General features: G+C 37.3%; 1 protein-coding gene across 19 annotated transcripts in view; it reads right to left on the reverse strand.

Moving 5' to 3' along the window:
* Nucleotides 1-23,421, reverse strand: part of GTDC1 (glycosyltransferase like domain containing 1) — a 374,641-nt gene that overhangs the window by 318,039 nt on the left and 33,181 nt on the right. For 3 of the 19 annotated variants that reach the window (XM_017947204.3, XM_017947201.2, XM_017947203.3), the window contains exons 1-2: nt 21,470-23,317; nt 19,236-19,358 (exon numbers count right to left, since the gene is read on the reverse strand). The exons of 4 other annotated variants lie outside the window; for them this stretch is intronic. The gene's annotated coding sequence lies outside the window, so the exon portion shown is untranslated. Of the gene's footprint in view, nt 1-19,235; nt 19,359-21,469; nt 23,319-23,421 lie in introns of those variants that run through there. 12 more of the 19 variants (XM_017947211.3, XM_017947217.3, XM_017947212.3 and 9 more) reach the window with 9 other exon arrangements.

Genomic DNA, 23,421 nt, shown 5'->3' on the forward strand with positions numbered 1-23,421 from the left:
AGGAGTTTCCAGGTTGCTGAACACATGGAGATACTGGGAAGGTGGTATGCCTAGAGAGGGCATGCAAGCTCTGCACCCCACCAGACTTGTCCTATGCATCTCTTTCCTCTCTGGCTACTTGTCCATACCTTTTGTGATATCCTTTATAATAACCCAGGAAACGTAAGTGTTTCCGAGTTCCGTAAGCCCTCCTAGCAAATTAAACCTGAGGAGAAGGTCATGGGAACCCTGATTTATATCTTACACCCCGTCAATCAGAAGCACAGATCAGAACCAGGGACTTGCGATTGGCATCTGGTGGGTTGTGGGGAGCAGTGCTGTGGGACTGAGCCCTTAGCTGTAGAATCTGACCCTATCTCCAGGTGGATGGGGTCAGAATTGAATTCAATTATCGGACACCCAGTTGCTGTCTAATGGAAAAATGTGGCGTTAACAGTGTTGAGAGCCGTATGAGAGTGAGAAAAAAAAGTTTGTTTTTTCCTTTACACTCAACATCTTTCGGAAAACTCACCATGATGAAGAGCTAAAAATTCAACCCTTGGAACACTCCTTTGAAGCCTTGAATGGCCGGGCGCAGTGGCTCAAGCCTGTAATCCCAGCACTTTGGGAGGCCGAGGTAGGTGGATCATGAGGTCAGAAGATCGAGACCATGCTGGCTAATAAGGTGAAACCCCATCCCTCCTAAAAATACAAAAAATTAGCTGGGCGTGGTGGCGGGTGCCTGTAATCCCAGCTACTTGGGAGGCTGAGGCAGGCGAATCACTTGAACCCGGGAGGTGGAGGTTGCAGTGAGCCAAGATTGCGCCACTGCACTCCAGCCTGGGCAACAGAGTGAGATTCGGTCTCAAAAAAAAAAACAAAAAAAAGCCTTGAATGTTAGTATGCTATTTCTGCCTAAGCCCTCTTCCCTGTCAGGGACATTGGCCTGTCTACTCAGACTTCAAAATCTGACCTATTCCATCAGACTCAGACTTTGACTTTGTCCACTAGACTCTAAGTGTCCTCTTACATGTCAGACCTTCTAAATATAATTATGACCCTGGTCTGTTACCACCTCAGGTCAGTTCCCAGATCCATCTGCCCTCATCTATGAAACAGCCCAAATACCACCATTCCCACTGCCTACTGCTCAGTCTTAACAGCCCCATGATTGCAGGGAAGCTTAACGCTTAAGGAATCCATCCTGGCCTCACCAGTCCAACAACCTATTCCAATTCACGTATCTATACTAGCGTTTGTTTGGCTGTTACTTTACCAGGGCACAAGACCACCTGAGATTCTGACAAAAACTACAGATCTTCTCCTCTGAAGAAGGCCTGAATATACATACATAGTTGTAAATAATTTCACAGAGTTCCCATGAATCCTAAGAACTCCTGCTAACTATAACAGGGACTCTCATATTTAAAAAATTAAATACATATTCCACACACACACATACACAGACACACATGCACACATGAGGAGAAATTTTACTTATGTCTATAGTGATATGTAAAGACATGCTTTTTTCATTGTTTTTATTATTCTTTTTAATTGTTTATGTCCCCAAGGGGTCCTGATGATCAATCAAGTTTGAGAGTCAGTGCTCCATAGGATTTACAGCACTGGTCTACAAAGAAAGGTGACTATGCAAGGCAATTATCTGGAGTGCATGGAAAAATATTAAAATTCTGTTTAAAAAAAAATTATAGAAATTGGGTCTTGCTATGTTGCCCAGGCTGCTCTCCAACTTCTGATCTCAAGCAATCTTCTCCCCTCAGTTTCCCAAAGTGCTGGGATACAGGCATGAGCCACCACATCCAGCCTGAAACTCAATGTTATTTTATTTTTATTTTTGTAGAGATAGGGTCTTGCTATGTTGCCCAGGCTGGTCTGGAACTCCTGGGCTCAAGTGATCCTCCCACCTCAGACTCCCAAACTGCTAGGATGACAGGCATGAGCCACCATGCCCGGCCTCTGTATTTGAGACTTTGTCAGTGTCCGCTTACACATCAGACCTAATCCAATCTAATCCTTTTTTTTCTTTCTAATACTTCTATTTGTTTCAGAATTGACATGATGTATTATTACAGTCATACATATACATTGTTTATAGGTAAATAAAAATACATATTGTATGTGCTTTAAAAAATTTACTAATCATAAATTTAGATACTTCTTCAGGGAAACGACAATGATAAACAATGCTCTGGATACACCATCAAGAACTGGTTAAGTTGTAGGGATTAACTGCAATGGTATACACTCGCATGGCCTAATACCTCCCATCAAAACCATGCCTGTAATGGTGTACCTCAGTATCATACTTCACACCCCTATACTCTTAATAGTTCATACACTTACATAACTTTCATAAAATATAGCAAGTCATTACATCAATACTTATAATTTTGGGAGTGGCACTGATTTACAATCATATTGTTATTTTTTAAAGTGTAAGCAGTAATGTATTATCAAGATATGGCACATAGTAAACATTTTATAAACAGGCATATTATGTATTTCAGTATTTCTCAAATCAGAAAAGTTCTAGTATGAAGTAAGGCAGACAATAGGTACCCACTAGCCACATGTACAGTACATGAAATGTGGCTAGAACCACATGTTTAAATGATACTCTGGATATATTGGGTTAAACTAAACACATTATTAAAATTTATTTCAAATATTTATTTTTACTTTTTTTAACGTGGCTATGTTAAAAATTAAAAATTAAAATTATACACATGGCTTGCATTATATTTCTATTAGATAGTACTAGTCTAGAGAACCGTAAAATAGATACTATACTTTATGAAAACTTTACCTTCATCCCAACTCCACCACCACCATAAATGTGTTCAAAGTAATATAAATAATTTACATTTGCAAAAGTTTTGCATGGATCTAGGTTTTAAGATATCAATTCAACAAGAATATATACTTTTCTCCTGATGGGCAAAAATGAGCCAACCTGATAGCCTGACAGGAATGTTGTATCCACACACCCTAATGCAAAACCGTGAAGTTAAAAAAGAGTTACAAGACATTCTTAAAAATCAAATTTATATACTATAAGCTACATAAACAACAGGATCTATTTAGAGTCTTACACTGTTTTAATAATTGGGCTTCACCTACAAAATATTTTTTTTCTTTACTAGAGAACTTACCTCCTATCAACACTGCTGGATTGACATTTTCCCTTTCCCCTTTTGAAACTATCATCTCTTTTAAGAGAGCAAAGGTGCTAAATCAATATGTCCCATGCCCCTTTCCTTTTGAAAGTTGTTGCAGATATAGAAGATTTGTCCTTAACACTCACCCAATCCCGTTCTAGCACGTCATACAATACAAAAATGGCTAGAAAGCTAAAGTGTGCTTTTGCTAGACCTCCTTGCAACTAGTATCTGCATATGCCTGGGATTCCCAAAGAGAAACACTCCTAGGAAGCCAAAGGGAGAAAAAAGACATGGAAAGTCAGCATCAAACACAGGCAGATCCACCAATGATGGCAGGCGAGGTAATGATTCTTCCAGGGCCAGCAGCAAAAACTGAAGCTCTTCATTCGGTAGCTTCCAAATTTGAGCAGAGCATTAGGGTTCTGAGACCAGAAATGACGCAGCTCACTTAGTAAGACAGCTGAAAAGTGTGGTTCTAGCAGGAGTTGTACCTAGAAGCTCAGTCTATAGTCTTTTCCTTTTGCTACCTCAAAGACCTAGTAAACCATTACGCCTTAATAAATCCCCTTCTGCTTAAGTTAGCTCTAACATTTCTGTTGCAAGTAAGTTACTTAGCCTCTTGGTTTAGCCTCATGAGTTCTAAGTGCAAAGAGTGGAAGAAAACTCAATATATATTAGGGATAACAGACACTGAAATTCTGTAGTATGAAAGGAAGGAAGGGGACACAGCAACATTTATTACAAAAATTACCATGCACCTACTATGGGCCAAGAGCTTTACATGTAGTCTCACTTAATCTCCACAATAACCCATCATGGTGAGTGTTTTCCTTTCTTTTTTTTTTTTTTAAGCTGATGAGAAATGGAAGAGAAACTAAGCAACTTGCCCAAGATGCACACCTCGTGACTGTTGGAGTAATGACTGATCAAGATGGGTCTGACTGTAAAGCCTGGGTTCTCTCTATCCCACATGTCTTTTACTGAGCACCACAGCCACAGTGCTCAGCATGCATGGGCTAAATTATCCACCGTGCTGGAATCATCACAGAGCCAGGACAGCAATTCCTGAGAAGTGTCACCTAGACCATTAATATAGTATGCCCTGTAGAGTCAAGTGTGATGTTCAAATACAGAAATAACTAGATGATGATTATAATGACAATAGCACCCAACTACCATTTACTGAGTGCCTATGTTTAAAGTGTTTCATATACATTATTTCATTTAATCCCTTGAACATCCCAGTAACAAATGCACAGTAGGTGCTGCTTTCATTTTACAACAGAAGAAAACGAGATGTAGGGAGATTAAGAACTCTGCCAAAGATTACCGTTCAAGTCAAGTTCCGTGGCACAATTTGAACCCAAGTCTCTATGATACTCCAGTATGTGGGTGAGGATCACACCTTATATATATTTCCTCTTCTCTTCTACAGGGCCAAACAAGGACTTTATGCAAATAAATATTCAATAAATCAGTGATTTTTACTTTGAAATTAGGGACATCAGATGCACATCAAAAAGGTTATATAACTTCAGCAGTCTAGGCAGACACAGTGAAAAGACATAAAGGCCAATGTTTTCCAGGAAGAGTGAAAGGATCAGACCCACCCTGCTTCCCTCACACTCTTCTAGCCTGCCCACCCTCTACTGCATCTCCTCACAGCAAGAAAAAAAAGAGCTACAGGCAAGTACTATAACTTGCTCTATCAACACTACTACACTGTTGGAAATTTCATATCACGCTGTCTTTAGAGAACTGTATGAAAGCAAGGAAATGCTATTGAACAGCCCTTCACATAACCTGCCTTACACCACCTGGAGAGCTTCTTAAACAGATTCCCTGGCCTCATCTTTAGGAATTCTGATTCAGCAAGTTTGGGCTGGGGCTTGAGAAATTTGCAAATCTAACAAGCTCTGATACTAACACTGCACCACACTAGTTTCAATTCTCATCATCCTAAAACTTATCGAACTTTGTCCACCAAGTTCGGCCACCAAAAAGTAACTCATGACAATTAGGAAGATGGTATTCACCTCCTCCTTGGTATACACCATGGCTTTGTAATGGAGATATAAGCAAGTCTGAAAACAGCCAAAATGTTCCCAGAGCAGGGGCTAGGGAGTATACATAATCTACATCCAAATAATCAATGGGCCCTCAATGAGTCAAGCAGACATTTATAACTATCAGTGACACAATTATATGCATTTGTTAGAAGTTGTGGCAAGGGAGCAGGGCTGGGGGAAGGTAATAAAATTTGAAAAAACGTACTAAGTGTATGTGGGAACTCAGCACAAAGAGAAAATGTTGCCCTAGACTGGTACAAAACCTTACTTTTTGGTAATAAATGGCCCAATTCTTTAGTAAAATAACAATAGCATATATTTCCCAAATAAACACTACTACTATTAGCAGCATAAAAAGTATTCAGTGTATTTCTAGATGATGATACTGAGCTACAAAAGGCCAAGAAAACCCAAGACAGCACATACCCAAAGATGGAGTCACTGTTCTTTTTTATTTACTAACAGACAATGAAACTTACTTATTTAAATATCATTATGACAAACCCACCCATATACAGAAATAGAAGCTTGTGCTGTTAAACAACTCAAAATATGGTTCCAAACCACATGTGCTGGGTTACAGAAAAAGTCGTCTCCTAAAGCCAAAACATCATCATTTAAAATTACACACTAGCAAAATCAACAGCATAGAGGCAGCCCTCCATTAAACAAAAGGCAGTACATGATTTTGTTTTTGTTTGTTGTAATTTGATTGACATCAGGGCACTTGAAGTCCACACCAAGATACCGTATCAAAAATAAAAACAGGAAAAGAATCATAAAGAAAAAGAAACTGATAAATTTGCCATTAAAATTCAGAACTTCTACAGAAAAGAAGACCTCATAAACAAAGCGAATAACTCTACAAACTGGAAAAATGTATTTCTCCCACACATAACCAATAATGGTGTAAATGCAGATGCTAAGGAGAAAAAGTCTACAAATCAATAAGAAAAGGACAAATGACCCAAAAGAAACAGTTAAAAAAACATGAACATGTAATCCACAGAGAAAGAAAATCTTAAATGATCAATAAACACATAAAAAGATGCTCAGTTAAACAATGAGCAGAAAAATGCATATTAAAACAACCCTATGAAATTCATATCTACCAGAATATTTTTTTTAGAAGTCTAACAATATCAATGTTGCCTGGGAGATAGTGAAACAAGAATTCTCTTACACTTTCAGAGAACGGAAGAATTCTCTTTACTTCCAAATTGCTGAGCAACTTGGCAATATCAGCTAAAGCTCAGAGATTCTACTTGCTACAATCTAATAATTCTATCCCATTATATATCATCAGAACTAGAGAAATTCACAAGATACACAAAATATTTATACAAGACTCTCCACAGCAGCATTGTTACAGCAGAAAAAAATGGAAAATAACCTAAATGTCCAGAAATTACACAAAAGATACACTATAATCATACAACTGAATATAATAAAGCCCTAAACATTCACTGAACTATAGTAGTGATATTATGGGCTGAACTGTGTCCCTCCAGAATTCATATGTTGAAGCCCTAACATCTAATACCTCAGAATAACTGTATTTGGAGGCGGGGTCGTTAAAGAGGTGATTAAGTCAAAATGAGGATATTGGAGTGGGTGAGTCCTAATCTAATTTGACTAGTGTCCTTATAAGAGGAAATGTCCTTATAAGAGGAACCTGGGATGCTTGTATATAGATCAGAGAGGACCATATAAGCAAGGTGAACAACTGCATAGCCAGGAAAGAGACCTCAGAAGAAAGCAAACCTGCCAACACATTGATCTTAGAATTTCAGCCTCCAGAACTCAGAAAATAATTTTTTTTCTTTTTTTTCTTAACTTTTATTTTAGGTTCAGGAGTACATCTGCAGGTTTGTAATTTCTGTTCTTTAAACCACTTCATCTGTGGTATTTTGTTATGGCAGCGTAGAAAACTAACACAACTTAAACATTCAAAAGAATCACCTGGAAGGCTTGTTAAAACACAGATTGCTGGTCCTTACTCTGAGTTTCCATTCACTAGGTCAGGAGTGAGGCCTAGACAGGGCTAGCTTCACAGCTACCAAGCACGGAAGGACCCTGCGCCTGGTTTAATGCTCTGCTGTCACCATCTTGACATTATTAATAGTTTCTAAACATGGGGCCCAGCATTCTCATTTTGTACTAGATGGCACAATTTATTTTTTCAGTCCTGGCCTGAGAAGCTGTATTTTTAATAAGTTCCCAAGTGATGCTGAGATTGCTGGTCAGGGACCACATTCTGAAAACCACTAAACCACTAAACTAGAGCAATATTTATTTTAACCTAAATAAGTCAAAAAATATAATATTGGTGAAAAAAGAATAAGTTTCAGAGGGATAGGTACAGATATCATTTGTATGGGGTTTTTACTATTGATACATGCATATTAAATAAATGTATAAAAACAACCACAGGCAATGCAAACACCTATTTGCTGCCTCTGAGGCTGGGGAAAGGAGAATGGAATTAGGCATCAGCATCACAGAGATCCTCCCTTCCATCTATAAAGCTCTATTTAAGAGATTAAAAAGGTAAAAACTGAACTAAACATGGTGTGAATTAATAGGAGATACGTGTATTGGCTTCTGTCCCTGGTTCCTCACAGAGAACTCCTAAATCCCTTGGAATTTCCAGGGCGATAGGAGCATCTTTTTTTCTAATGAGGCAACTCTTGGTGGGCTCCTGGATGATCAACAGAAAGACCAAGCCATGATTAGAAGCTTGGAACCTTCAGTTCCACCCCAATCCCATCCTATGCAGAGGGGAAAGGGAATAGATAATGAGTTAATCAGTCATGCCTACCTGATGAAGCCTCGAGAAAGATCCCTGAACTAAGGGGTTTGGAGAGCTTCTGAGTTGGTGAATACATCTATGTGCTCAGAGTGGCACACCCCAACTCCATAGGGAAAGAAGCTCCTGCGCTCAGGACCCTTCCAGACCTCATCCTACATATCTCTTCATCTGGCTGATGTGGCTGTTCATTTGTATCCTTTATCATATCCTTTCTGAATAAACTGGTAAAAGTATTTCGCTGAGTTCTGTGAGCTGCTCCCAAGAAGGTGCTGGTGGGCACCTCCAATTTGTAGCTAAGTTGGACAGAAGTTGAGGATAGCCTACTACTTGCGATTGGTGTCTGAAGTGGGGGATAATCTTGTGGGATCAAGCCCTTAACCTGCAGGATCTGTCACCATCTCCAGGCAGATAATGTCAGAGCTAAGTTAAATTGTAGGATAACCAGTTGGTGTCAGACAACCAGTCAGAGAGGGAAAAGCCCCATACACATTTTGATGACCAGAGGTGAAGTATTCTGTGCTGAGTTTGAACACAGAAGAAAACAGTTGTTTTTTCCTATTATACACATGGCAAAAAAGGTTCAGATCTGACAGACCTAGGAAAGAGTTACATTGTATTGTACTTGTCTGTGAATTTAAAACACTTGAAAAAAATTGTAAAGGGAAATAAATAAACCTTAATTTTTATATAACCTGAATAAGGCCTAGTAAAATACTCCATTTGAAATTAAAATTTTGCCACTGAGAAGAATTTCTTAAATTCTATTTATGAAACAGCCCTTTCAGAATAACCAAAATATGGTTACTTGAAGTTTGACAATCATAATATTAAAAACTAAATGGATATATATCTACTTTAAATGCACAACACACTCTAAAAATAACTAAAAGATGATGAAAATTAAGTTACCAAAAATGAGAACTACCATCCATTGAAAAGAATAAGTGTACCGTGCAGGTTAGTGTGACTCTAGTATGTCTTTCATACAAAATGAAAAAAATAAATTTTAAACTGTTTATAAAGGGATAAAATATACTGGGTGATGAAATTTCTCCAAATCTAAAGAAAATATATTGAAAAAATTATATCCCTAACATATAGAAAATCTATTTGAATTAAAATGAAAGAAATGAATACCAAATATTAGAAAGAAAATTTTAATCTAAGATAGCATAAATGCAAATTTTATAAAGGATACTTTTAACTGTCAAATTAGACAACTTTGTTTACAAAAATAATCATACTGCTATTCTCATTTTAGTAGAGATATAAAATGGTAATACTTTGTGGAAAGAAATATAACACATTAATCAAAGACCTTAAAATATTCACATACTTTTATTTAGTAATGATCGTTCTAGAAATACCTCCTACGGAAAAAAATCAAAATAAAGACAAAAAATATTCATGTACAAACATATTCATCACAACATTATGTCTAGCAGAAAAAAACATGAAAATCTTAAAATGGTATGATACATCTACTTCATAAATAAAATTTAAAGACGTGAGAAATTACTATAATTAAGTAAAAAAGGAAAGTTATTAAGTTATACATTATGATATTGACAATGGATAGCTGTAATATTTTAAAAAACTGAAAGGAAATATGACAAAACATGAACAGTCTGCCTGAGTAATGGAATCATAGTGATTTGTTTCCTCAATTTATTTTCTATAACATGTATGTCACTTCTACAATTATTATAGAAAAATAAAAATAGAAGAAAATTAGCATTTTTCACTAAATATAAAACATGTAAAACTAAGGTATTAAGGCATTTATTAAAGTACCTTAACTAACTGTTCATTATTTTAATAAATCTTTGAAACATTCATTTCCATAAAAAGGTGTTAGGCGCCAGACACAGTGGTTCATGGCTGTAATCCCAACACTTTAGTCGGCCATGGAGTGAGGACTGCTTGAGTCCAATAGTTCAAGACTAGCCTGGGCAACATGGCAAGACCTCATCTCTATAAAAAAATTTTTAGGCCAAGCACAGAGGCTCACGCCTATAATACCAGCACTTTGGGAGGCCAACCTTTTTTTTTTTTTTTAATTAGCTGGATGTAGTGGAGCACTCCCATAGTCCCTGATACTCAGGAGGCTGAGGTGGGAGGATCACTTGAGCCCAAGAGGTCGAGGCTGTAGTACACCATGATCATGCCACTGCACTCCAACCTAGGCAAGACTCTGTCTCAAAAAAATAAAGAAAACAAAGGAAAAAAAAGTTGATTGGTAGCTGGTAAGATATAATGTACCTTTCAAAATGGAAACATATTCTTCCAGAATTCCTTCTTAGGTTTTTCTCTACTCTAAATCCTTCCAGTCACATGCACCTATATTTGGTCTAACTTCTAAGTATCTAAATATCCTAAATAAGTTTCTTAACTTTATCATTCTGGATCATTATAAATTTAACATTTAACTCATGTGCTTTCATCAACCTGCCTAATGACAATATCTGAGACCCCCGGACCTCCCATTCACCGAAAGGTTCCCTTTAAACGTATCTCTGTTTTACAAAGCAGATCTATAAGGAAGGGATCATCACCTTGACTTTGTAGATGAGTAAATTCAGAGAGGTTAAGTAACTGTCCCTATGTCACACAGCTAGAAAGTAGCAGAACTATGACTTGAACTCTGATGATTCAACTGCAATACATCACACCATTTTTCAGTACAGCTAATATAACATAAAATGCTGGGTTTTGCCTTTTTAACCCTGCCCCCTAAGGGTTCTAGAGTTCCAGAAAAAGATACAATTACAAAGAAAATGTAATTGAAGGAGCTTTCCATTAATCATAAGAAAGTATTTTAATCTGTCTCCTATTTTCTACATTTAACTATTGAGCATTTTGGCCCCACAAAACTGAATCAATCTGAGGCCAGAAATAAGAGAATATAGATCATCAGGTAAAATGATGTAGCCAACTATTTTCCAAGAACAACCATAGCAATATTTCCAGTCCCTCACGCCCTTCTAGTAGCTTGTTACTCTCTCATCCAGAGGTGGAGACAATTTTCCCTCCAGCATGAATTTAGCAGGCCTTTCTATCAAGCAATAAAGTATCTTGGAAGTAGTACCGTGTGACTTCCAAAAGTAAACTATAAATAGACAATATAGGTCTCCGCAGCTGCTTCCTCTCCTTCCTCTCCCCCTTAGAAGCTAGCCAACACACTAAGAAGATGCTCAGGCCACATGTAAATGTTCTAGCCAGTATCCAACCACTGTAGGTGTGCATGAGTAAGCCCTCAAATGATTCTGGCCCTCACCTTTGAGCCACATCATCTAATTATGCCAAATGAACCCTTCCAAATTAGAGACTCATGAGCAAAATACATGTTGTCCTAGTTTTAAGCCATTAAGTTTTGCAGCAGTTTGTCAATAGCAATAAATAACTAAAGCAGGTATCTTAGGCTATACTCACAGCAAGTTAAAGAATTTAGTGGTTATTTCCAGTAAATTTATATGATAATTTTTCTGCAATTATCCTCCTTGTAAATTAGCTGAACCACAGCTTATAACGCCTTTGACTTTGGGTTGGTCTCTGCAGATTTAAGCATTCTGAGCTGCTTGATTCCCCTTTTAGAGTCAAACTACATACCTTGTTGAAATTAAGTATCCCCTTAAAGATGAGTGTTAACAACTTTTCAGGGGTGAGTTCTAAGCAAGGATGCCAAGAAACTCCCTTCTAAAAGACAAAATCATGGTATCTATGTTTTGGTTTACATCATAAAAGACACTTGTAGAAAGACGTGCAGTTACCAATGCTCTCCCAGAGTATAATATTTCCAAAAAATATTTTAACAGAGAATGCAGAGTAAATCTGGAGGACAACTCCACAGATTTGAGTGAAGAAAGGAAAAAATGGTATCACGCTGCACTCCTAATGCAGACATTTGTACTCTGCAGATTTGTCCACTGGTTTAGGCCAGTGTACTGTTTACTGATTGCTTTGACTTTCATTAATTTTTTATACTTCACATGTAATTTCTAATCAACTTAGCTGAAAGAAGTGACAAATTCTTTTTCATACAAATGTAACAATTTTCCCCTCTAGAAAACATTTCAATGATGAGGTTTGCATGAAGCCAACTTAAAAGCAAATAGAACAGAAAAACTGAAAACAGTTCACTTTACAGCTTTCAGGAAGAAGTTTTAGGGTGGTAGTGGCCAATGTCATATTAAAAGTTAGCCAAGGTTGGTTGCAGAGATTATTGATAAAATGGTATTATATGAACATAATATGTAAGTTTTTGATGGTAAAATACCTCAGGCTGGTAATCAAACACAAATTCTATAAAGATTAGAGGAAAAAAAAGAAAAACACTTTGTTTCTTAGGCATAGTTTGCATTAGTATGAGACCTTTTTGACAGCATAATGAAGACCAATCTGTTCCTTCCTCCTAAACCTAGATCTATCTCAGCTTTAACCTCCCAATAAAGCCTTATTCAGGGTCACACAGGATAGAAGAGACTAGCATCCTCACCACTGGCAAAGTAAAATTCCTATATTCTCCTTGATTAACTTTTTGAACATACAGTATATGTACACCAGGTTATTTGCTAAAATTGATGTCATTTATTATAGAGTTCACTGCCAACATAATTTATTTATTTATTTTTCATTTATTTATTTATTTATTTTGAGATGGAGTCTCGCTCTGTCGTCAGGCTGGAGTGCAGTGGTGCGATCTCGGCTCACTGTAACCTCCACTTCCCAGGTTCAAGAGATTCTCCTGCCTCAGCCTCCCAAGTAGCTGGGATTACAGGCACACACCACCACGCCCAGCTAATTTTTGTATTTTTAGTAGAGATGAGGTTTCACCATGTTGGGGTTTCACCATGTTGGCCAGAATGGCCTCAATCTCTTGACCTCATGATCCGTCCGCCTGGACCTCCCAAAGTGCTGGGATTACAAGCGTGAGCCACCGAGTCTGGCAGCCAACACAATTTATATCCAATCCTTTGATGAAAATAATATTCTTGAAATACATCAACTTCAGACTAAAAAATGGAAAATGAATCCAAAAGTTTACCTGTTATCCCCCCTTCTTTGAAAGGGAACAAAAAAACTATCACAAAAATGACAATCTGTCTATAAAAATTTAAAGAATAATGGAAACCAAAGGCTTAAAAATATACTTTTTACAATTAAATGTCAGGGTGATTCTGTCCTTTACAATTCATATCTGTTGTATAAACACTATGGAATCTAATAAGTTTTAAGGGCTCATTTGAATTAATATGAAATAAACAGTTGAAAACACTAAAAACATTAAAGCACACTGGTTACAGGAGCATGTTTTCAAGACAGGAAAAACTACACTACTCAACAAGGGAGTGGCAAGTGAGAGTGGTTAAAGAAATTCCAACAATTCTTACTACAGAGAAATGTTTACATCAAAACAGAGGTCTTCCAAAGCCTGCAAACTTCTTTTTTGTTGTTATTGTTAATTTGAATGAGAATATCCCTGGAATTGGCAACAGATCCCACCACACCCTACTGTATACTACTTGGATATTTCAATGTTCCATGAAGAATTTGAGTTAGTGAAATCTACTGTAGACCCAAAGACTGAGGAAGAGACCATCTGTTTTATACATTACTATACCCCAAGCCCCTGGTGCAACTACATACATACAAAATATGTTTGTTGAATGAATTAGAGGGAGGGATACAGATAGGGGGAAACAAAAAGGAAGGAAGAAAGAGAACAGATGCCCTGCTGTAAACGTAAGTAAACAGAAGATTCAAACTATATTAAGAAAATAGAATTGTTGGCCAAGAAAACTTTTTTTTTTTTTTTTGAGATAGAGTCTCGCTCTGTTGCCTAGGCTGGAGTGCAATGGTGCAGATCTCAGTTCACTGCAAGCTCCACTTCCCGGGTTCACGCCATTTTCCTGCCTCAGCCTCCCGAGCAGCTGGGACTACAGGCACCCACCACCACATCCAGCTAATTTTTTAGTAGAGACAGGGTTTCACTGTGTTAGCCAGGATGGTCTCGATCTCCTGACCTTGTGATCCGCCCACCTCAGCCTCATAAACTGCTGGGATTACAGATGTGAACCACCGCGCCCAGCCAAGAAAATTATTTTCAGTCATATTTCCTAACCCTTAGTAAGTCAGAACCTTGGCATTTATTTCCCTCTGAAAATCATCTAGAAAACACTGAGCAGAGGCTCAAAATGCTGCTAAAGCTCAAACGTGTAGAACGTGAGAACATGTGCATAAAACAACTAAGAACAAAAAATATAGTAAATGAAACAAGAAAATTAAAATGCTACACTAGAAAATAGCTATTTACTGGTGTAAGAAGCATCCAGTGGGGATGGTGAGGGCCGGGGGAGAAAATAGCTGCTTAACCCAAAAGACAGCAGTGATGGAGGAATAAAGAAAGACAAAAGAAATCAGACACACAGATTATAAGTAGTAAAATGGCAATTGTAAATCTTGCCTTATCAGTAATTACATTAAAGGCTAATGGATTAAACACTAACCAAAAGGCACACACTGGCAGAATGAGTAAGAAAACACAATCCTACTATGGCTATCTACAAGAGACATACTTTATTTTCAAAGACACAATAAGCTGAAAGTAAAAGAATGGAAAAAAATATTGTACTGTTAAAAAGTATAGTCTAAAGCTACCCCCTTACATATATTAAGTTCAGCCTAAAGGTTTCTCAGTACATAGCGAACTGTAACTCAACTGGATGTGTGAACAGACTGTAACCTATTCTTGTATCAATCACCAAGTTTCAGCCAATCAAAGACAGCCAACTGTTGAAACTGTGTTCAAATAAGGCACACCCAGCTGTAACCAATCCAACTGTTTCTGTACCTCACTTCCGTTTTCTATGTGTTTTTTTTTTTTTTTTTTTTTTCTGTTCATAAATTTTCTCCAATTCAGCAGTACAAAGTCACTCTGAACCTATTCTGGCTGGGGGCAAAGGGGATGGAACAGAGGGTCCTGCTCTATTCAGGAATCGTTCTTTACTCAAACTCTGTTATATTACAGTTGCTTAGTCCAAACTTTCTCTCACACCCCATATTCAATCTGTCATAATACCCCAATGCTCTACTAATAACATATATATCCAATACTAGCCATTTCTTCTCACTTATACTGCCACCCTACTATCCAAACTTGCACCAGCTCTGGCTAATGCCTGGACAATTCCATCATCCTCCTTTCTGGTCTCTCTACCTTATCCCCATTGTCTATTTTCATCCCAAAGGCTAACATCCTTTTGAAGTGTAGATAAGATCACTCTGCTTAAAATCCTCTGGCTTTCCATATCAATGCATATAAGTCAGAACCCTGTCAATGGTTTAGAAGGCCCTACCCAATCTGCCCATGCTCACTGTATGTCCTCTCAGACCTCATTTCCTAGGTCACCCCATTACAGACACACCGTCCTCTTTTTCAACCTAAATACAGCAGACACACATGTCTTTGTCAACAATGTTCTCCTAGCAGATATCCTCATGGATTATTCCCTCACCTCCTTCAATTCTCTCCTCATTTTATCAGCTTCTTATTGAAGCCTTTCCTGATCACCCTATTGAATACTGCCACCAGACCCCCATACCTCTCCCAATCCCTTATATATTGCTTTATTAACTTCCTAGGGCTGCTATAACAATGTACCACAAACTGGGTGGCTGATACAACAGAAATGTGTTATCTCATAATTCAGGAGGCTAGAAGTCAAAGATCAAGGTGTCGGCAGGGTTGGTTCCTTAGAAGGGCTGTGAGGGAGAATCCGTTTCAAGTCTCTCTCTCAGCTTCTAGTAGCCTCAGGCAATCCTTGACTTGTAAACACTGTTCTCTAGTATCTTCACATAATCGTCCCTCTATAAATGTCTGTGTCTAAATTTCCCCTTTTTATAAGGACACCAGTCATATTAGATTAGGGCCTGCCCTAACAATCTCATGCTAACCTGATTATCTCCAAAATAAAGTCTGTGAAAATCTCATATCCAAGTAAGTTCACATTTTGGGGTACTAGGGGTTAAGACTTCCACATTTCTTTTTGAAAGGGGATACAGTTCAACCCATAACAGCTAGTACAACCATAGAGGAAGCTGAGAGGGAGCAAAACTTGGTACAAATGGACAACAGTCAGCACAGGCCCAGCCCATGATAATTGTTTTGTGCCTTCACCCTTTATTCAGGTACTCCTTCCATATTAGGTTCACAGTCTACCCAAATGTTAGGCTTTGCCTCTAGTTTTCAGCTCTGTGCTCATATGTTTAACCTGAAGCTAGAATGTGACTTTGATAGCTCACCCTTTAACTCTTCACAATCAAATCACTTTACCACTATATCACTTAATTCTGGACCCCTGGCAAGCTGCAGTCTCTCTTTTAAACCAGTTGGCTCTTAGATCAGGTAAGCCAGCACTGGGGACATCATTTTTCTACCACATGAGTCTGAAACAATGCATTCTTATTATCCGTACTTAATGATGCAGTCTTGACAATTCTCCTACCTTAATCTCATATACACACCCTTCTTTTCACTACTATTTTTACCACCACAAATTCAAGTTCATACTACCACTTGTTTGAATCATTAAAATAGTCTCCCAGTTGGCTACCATGCCTCTACAGTATTACTTTCTAATCCAAGAAACCAACTGGCTTTGGAGATATTCCTGAAATTCAGTCTGATTGCCTTGTTCTCCCACTTAAAAGAGATGAAACATGCAGGTTCAAATGAACATTTGGTTTGAATTCTAGCTCTGACAACTACTTGTCACAAGACCTTGGGCAAGTTATTTAGCTCCTCTGAGCGTTAGTTTTTCTCTAAAATGAATATTGTAATATCTACTACAAACAACAGGAGTAGTTATGAATATATCAGAGAATACATTAAAGATGGTCTGTTACCTTCTAAGGCTGTCCACTGCTTAACAAGTAAGATCTGCACACCCTTACAAGATAATCAAACCCAGTTTTGGACAGTCCAGTCTAATCACCGATGGCTCCCCCTCAGTTCCTATGCGAGACCACTAGACACTCTTCAATCATACAAGGCATTTAAGACTCTCTTTTCTTGTGTTATCTGCTCAGCCTAAAATACCTTTTCCCAAATCTTCCCCCATCATTTTTCTAACAGTTACTTAAGGCCCAGCTCAAGCATCATATCTTTTAAGAACTGACTAATACAATCTTTTTTTTTCAGCTGAGTTTTATTTGTGCTTCTCTTATACCATTTATTCAGGTTACTTACACACTAGTCTTTCTTTCTTATTAGGGCTGGGACTATGTGTTTTATCCACTATATTACTCGGTACTCTGTACTACAAACAGAAGCATTAAAGAAAAATAACAGTGACACTTAGAATTCTAAGATTAATTTCCAATACTATTTACAAAATTTATCCCAAAAAATTTATGTAGTCACCTACCCTATCTACATGTTTACAATGGAAATTCAATATGTTCAATAAACTGGGACATGTCTAAAGGAAGATATAACTTAAATTATATAATTGAAACAGAAAGAAGAAATAAGACTTTTATGTCTGATTCATGGGGAATAATATGATTTTAATAACAGTTAGTCCTATCAATTCAAAAGGATAAACCTTGTCACTTTATTTCATTTTAAAAGATAATTTTCACAAATTATCAAATAATTCAATTTCAGAAACACTCAAACATAACAAGTGATCATATACATGTTCAAAATGTGGCACCAAGCTACATACCAATAAAATTTTGAAGATATTTTATAAAAAAAATCATATTTGATCACTTCTGCCAGACTGGAGTATATATGTAATTCTTAAATAGTAAACAGGAGAAGAAATAAATAAGCAAATCATAAACTAAAAAGGAATGATCAAATAGTCGACTCCAGTATTCAAACATAAATTAACATTCTGAGTGAATAAAAAAGACTGCATTATGGCTTTTTTGTCACACATCTATTCTAGAACATACAAGAAGAGAAAAACCATAGAGATGCATGTAGTATACAGATACAAGCAGGGCCACAGTGAAAGAATGGCTACAAAGATGAGAAAGAGAGAGTGGGAAGCACCTGCTTCCAATTTGTCTAATATACACTGTAAATAGTACCTGCTTCCTTGACTGGAAAAGCTCTAAGAGAAAACTGCTCCACTGCATTAGAATGCATGCATATATATGCTTATACTCTCATGTAGCTGTACTGAAAGATATCATATGAGTCTCAAAATTCAGGCAGGGCAAATCTCAGTAACAAGATCACACAATAACCTATCCATGGTAAGGCTCTAAAGATAAGGATAGATTTGAACATAACTCTAAACATTATTTTAAGTCCTCCCCATGTCCACACAGCATGCATTTCAAACTGGACCAAGTAAAGACTCCAACACTGTCTAGAGAGAAAAGCAGTGGTTTTGCTGTGGGGATATCGTCTCTCCAGGTATTGAATCCCTGACCTCTCTCTTAGCGTAATAACTAATTATCTCATATTTTAAAATAATCAATGCATATACATATGTAACAGATTTAAGCTATAAGAAGAGTACAAATATTTTCCATCTATGTGCAGTAAAAAAGATTACTTGCAGGCAAGTTTACTGAGTATCTGTCTCTTTTGGCTTTTTAATTCCCAGGAATGTTTGAGCTGACCATTAGGACTTTGCTACTAAGTTCAATTCTCAATGCTTCGTCTCTTAATGGACTACACAATGGCCCTATTTTATATCATTAACCTCTCTGTGGGCCTGATGAACTAAGGGCTCTCTCCACAGAAATATCTATTTAAAAGTACATATAAATATAAGATTTTTGCCAATGGAGAATTTTTGTCTTAGAAGCTGTCCTAACATCTGAACGTTGCTTACCTTGCTTACTTTCTCCAAAACCCTCTGGAAATCTATTTCCAGAGCCTAAGTTTGTATACTAATTCCTCCCATTTCCACCACTTAGCAGGGTAAAATGCCCTTCCTGCACTATTTCTTTATAATCCTATAATTCTCTTACAAATTAAATGACTGTATGCATTATGCTGTATTATTTTAGTTGATTTCCTATCAACTAGAATTGTTCACTCTGAACTCCAGCTTCTCTCAATGCACCCTGTTGCATCCTGCCACAAGGCCTTTGCACCTGCTGCTCCCACTGGTATGCCCTTCAGACAGCAACTAAGGCTCACTTCCAAAGGGAAACCTTTCTTACCTGACCAGAGCAGGTTCTTTTCTGATGCTCTCAGACATCATTATTTTTTTTCTTCCCCTCTGGAATGAGAGCTCCTTAAGGCCAGAAACTGTGTCAGGTCCCTTTCTATATATCCAGCAGGTCCTAGGGCAAAAATGGTATTCATTAAGTATCCATCAATCAAAACCATAGGCTGACAATTATTGAAGCCAGGCAACTGGTACATGCAGAGTAGGGGAGGGAGGGTGTTTCATTCTGTGTGTGTGTGTGTGTGTGTGTGTGTACCTGAAATTTGTTTAACACTGGGGGAAAAACTCTTTGTGAAAAAGAGACTTATAGCTATATATAAGTAATCTTCAATAAGTAAAAGAGTCTATAAACAAACTGAACTTGTTCAGTTTTGCCACTGAGAACTAGTATCAATGAGTAAAATCCAGAATTTTGGCTTCACATAAGAAAGAATTCTCCATTACTTAAAAGTGTCTGGAAATAAAGCTGGTTCCAAAGAAGAAAGGGAGGACTCTGCCACTGGGGTAGTTATACTCAAGCAGTTGGATCATCAGTGGATTCCTAGTTAGGGGATTAAAGGACCAAATGGGAAAAAGGAACTTGAAGAAATCTTCAAATCTTTTGAATATCTGAAAACAAAGTTTATTGTCTTAAAATAGATATACGGAAGTCAATATAATGATACACAGAAGTCAATATAAAAATAATTATTGATTTCACAGTTTGTATAAAGCATATATAAAGAATGAAATTTTTACTTAAAACTAATCTCCTTGAAAGCCTTATCTTGCAGGTGTTCACTCTGCACTCCAGCTTCTCTCAATGTGCCCTGCTGCATCCTACCACATGGCCTTTGCACATGTTGCTCCCACTGGCGCCCACCACCACGCCCAGCTAATTTTTGTATTTTTAGTAGAGACGGGGTTTCACCATGTTAGCCAGGATAGTCTCGATCTCCTGACCTCGTGATCCTCCCACCTCGGCCTCCCAAAGTGCTGGGATTACAGGCGTGAATCACCACACCTGGCCCAAAGCATTATTTTTATACTTTTTTTATCATGAAAATATAACATACTTTCAGTAACTTTTAGCTACACAATACACAAAATAAATTTATTTCTCAGAACACTTTTAAGATTGTGATAAGCCAAATGATGCTGAAGTCAAACTGTGGGTTATTAAGCTGGAAGAATATATTGTATGCACATGAAGTTTAACAAGGATGTTTAGGTAATGAAGAAGTAATGAGAGATTCAGGACAGATGGACAAGCATCAGGTCATATAAACTATTTCCACATGTATGTCTGAAGGAAGATATGAAAATGCCCAAGATAGGAATAATTTGTGTTGCTAAGAAACACTAAGGTTGATGAGTAAACTGTCTCTCTTACAAAGACCAACTAAAATCATGTCATTTATCAATGCAACTCGATTAATAACTATTCACTTTAGAAAACAGACAAAATAAACCAAAAGAAAGGCAAAAATTTTAACACTTAGAAATCACTAATGTATATAATGTATACAGGGACATTTAGTGTAGTATTTTATTGACTTCCATCAAAAGTGTTCATTTAGGACAAAGTTACAAGATTCTACCTTTGGCTTTAAAATTGTAAAAAAACACTCTATTAAAGTACAAAAAAAATTCTATTCACAAAAAAAAATCACTTATAGCTAATACACAAAGTATTTCAAATTCCAAAGACATAAATTCTAACAAGGCTAAACAACACTGTTTCAGGACTATTTCATTTTTTTTTCAATTTTGGAAAAATAACCCTGATTTTTGAATCAGAGCCACGCTCCAACACTGTACAATGTTGAAACCCCTCAGGCTCAATCCTATTTCTTATAAACTTTAGCTTTAATTTTGGTCCCAACATGAACTTTCACCCAGACTACACTTTCACCCAGGTCACCATCACCATTATTAGGGCCAACCGTGGACTCGGTCTCTGCTGCACTTCAGAGACAAATGACAAAACAAGAAAAAGGTGAAAAGTCTTCAAAATGAGTATAAACTTCAAAGAATGATTGCTTTATAATGAAATAATTTATATCGGAGAGGTGTGAATTTGGAAAAGACTTAGCTTAGTTTGCCCTACATATGGAAAACTATTATTATTACTGTTTTAGTTTTATAAGTTGATTTCCTCTGATATTAAGGAATAATGTATTATGTGATTTACTAACATTCCAAATCTACAAATTAGAAAATACAAGAGTCAAAAAAATCCTTTACCTTTTCATCATGAAAATCTTCAATTATACCCAACAGTAGGGAGAAAAGTTCAATGAACCACCATCACCCAGCTTCAACAATTATCATTACTCTGTCAATTTTACCTACAAGAAATACATTATTGAATAATGCAAGAGCATACTGAATTGAGACATTCTTTTAAAAGTGTGCCCGCCAGGTTGACCACACAGAAATGATGGATTTCATGTAAAAACTTTGTTTTTGTCTCTTTCTGGTCTATTAAACCTACTCAAGAATAAACCAACTCCTGGCCTACAGTAAAAATTCATATAATCCTCATAACTTTTCTGGTCCCTCGTAAGTAAGAGAAAATCATATAGTCAATTTAAATGACAGGTGTGAGCCACAGAGCTGGGCTGGATTCTGTCTCTTAAAAAAAAAAAAAAAAAAAAAAAAGTCTTAGGTAATCAGGGAAAATTGAATATGGACTGTATAGTATACATTATAATACCAATGGTAAAGACCTCGGTGTGGTAACAGTATTATGACTACATAGGAGAATATGTTAATTCTTAAGATAAACAAGCTGAAGGGGTAAAATGTCACTTTTGAAAAGTTCAGCCCCATCCCACTGCCCAAAAAAGTATATATACGATATATACTGTGGCTACATGTTAATAACTGGTAAAAGGTATGGGGTGTTTATTATATTGTATTGTTTCAACATCCAATAGGCTTCAAATTTTACAAAATAAAGAGACTAGACCCAAATAACAACCAAAACTCCAAAGTACACGTAACATTAAATCTATGTTCTTCACTCAGCTGGGGCCTGCCCAGCGCCAGCCACTGTCAGTGAAGGAACAGGATCCTCCTCATCTCACCAATTTCTCTTCCACCATCTTCCTGAGTTTTCTGAGCCCACCAGGATCAAGGTCAGGAAAGGGAGGAGAGGTCAGGCATACAAGACAGTTCTTGATTGCTATCTGCAGCAAAATGATCTAGGGCTATGGCAGAGGGGATATGGCAGAGTGTTTAACACTAATTCTTCCTCTCTTGGGGAGCTTATGTGCACTCTTCCAATGGTATACTCTTCCAATTGCAAATATCCTGCCAGAGACACTGCTCTCTCTCTGCTAAAAGCTCTTAATGCCTCCTTAGCTTCTGACCCCTGGTGGTACACAAACAGCCCATTACTGCTGGGATCTTCTTGCCCTGGCAGGAGACTTTTTCTTCGGCAGGATCCCTTTAAAAATGACAGGTTGATTTCCCTGTTGACAGAGAAGAGTGCAATTACTTCTCAAACCCACCGCTACTGCTATAGAACACTTCAGCTTTCCCAGGTGGAGTCAAGCACCAATATCTTGTGACCCTAAGATATACTTCAGTTGAAACTTCTCTCACTAGACTTGACAAAAGATTCAGAGACCCCTAACTGTGGGAGACAAGGGTAAGACATACAGCACTCTGATGACCTGCAGAAAAATTCGTCTAACAAAATCTTACCCCCAGCCCCCCGCTTTGATAGCGTCTATGTGAGTAAAGGGATTCAAATGTCACAAAACCAGCTTTCTATAATTCTGCATACAGTCTAGCACTTCCTTTGGATATAGACGCATGTGTTGAATACTGGTGCCTCAATTCAGAGTTCCAGTTTATCATCCTAGGAACTCTATTAATGGTGCATTCTCTACATACATCTTGGAAAGCTGTTGTGAAGACTAAAAGCTTCTCACGTGTAAAACTTACAGAACAGCACTTGGGCTCACAGTAAGTCCTTACTTAATGCCAGCTACTACTATAATATAGAGTTCTCTTTTCAAATTTTTTAAAAATTTCAAAAACAAGTGTTGGTAAGAATATGGAGAAACTGAAATCCATGTACACTGCTGGTGGGAAAACAAAATGGTGCAGCCACTACGGAAAACAGTACACCAGTTCTTCAAAAAATAAAAATATGATCCTGCAATTCCACTTCTGGGTATACATCT

The sequence above is a fragment of the Papio anubis genome, chromosome 10 (genome assembly GCF_008728515.1).
Source record: "Papio anubis isolate 15944 chromosome 10, Panubis1.0, whole genome shotgun sequence".
Taxonomy (NCBI): Eukaryota; Metazoa; Chordata; class Mammalia; order Primates; family Cercopithecidae; genus Papio; species Papio anubis.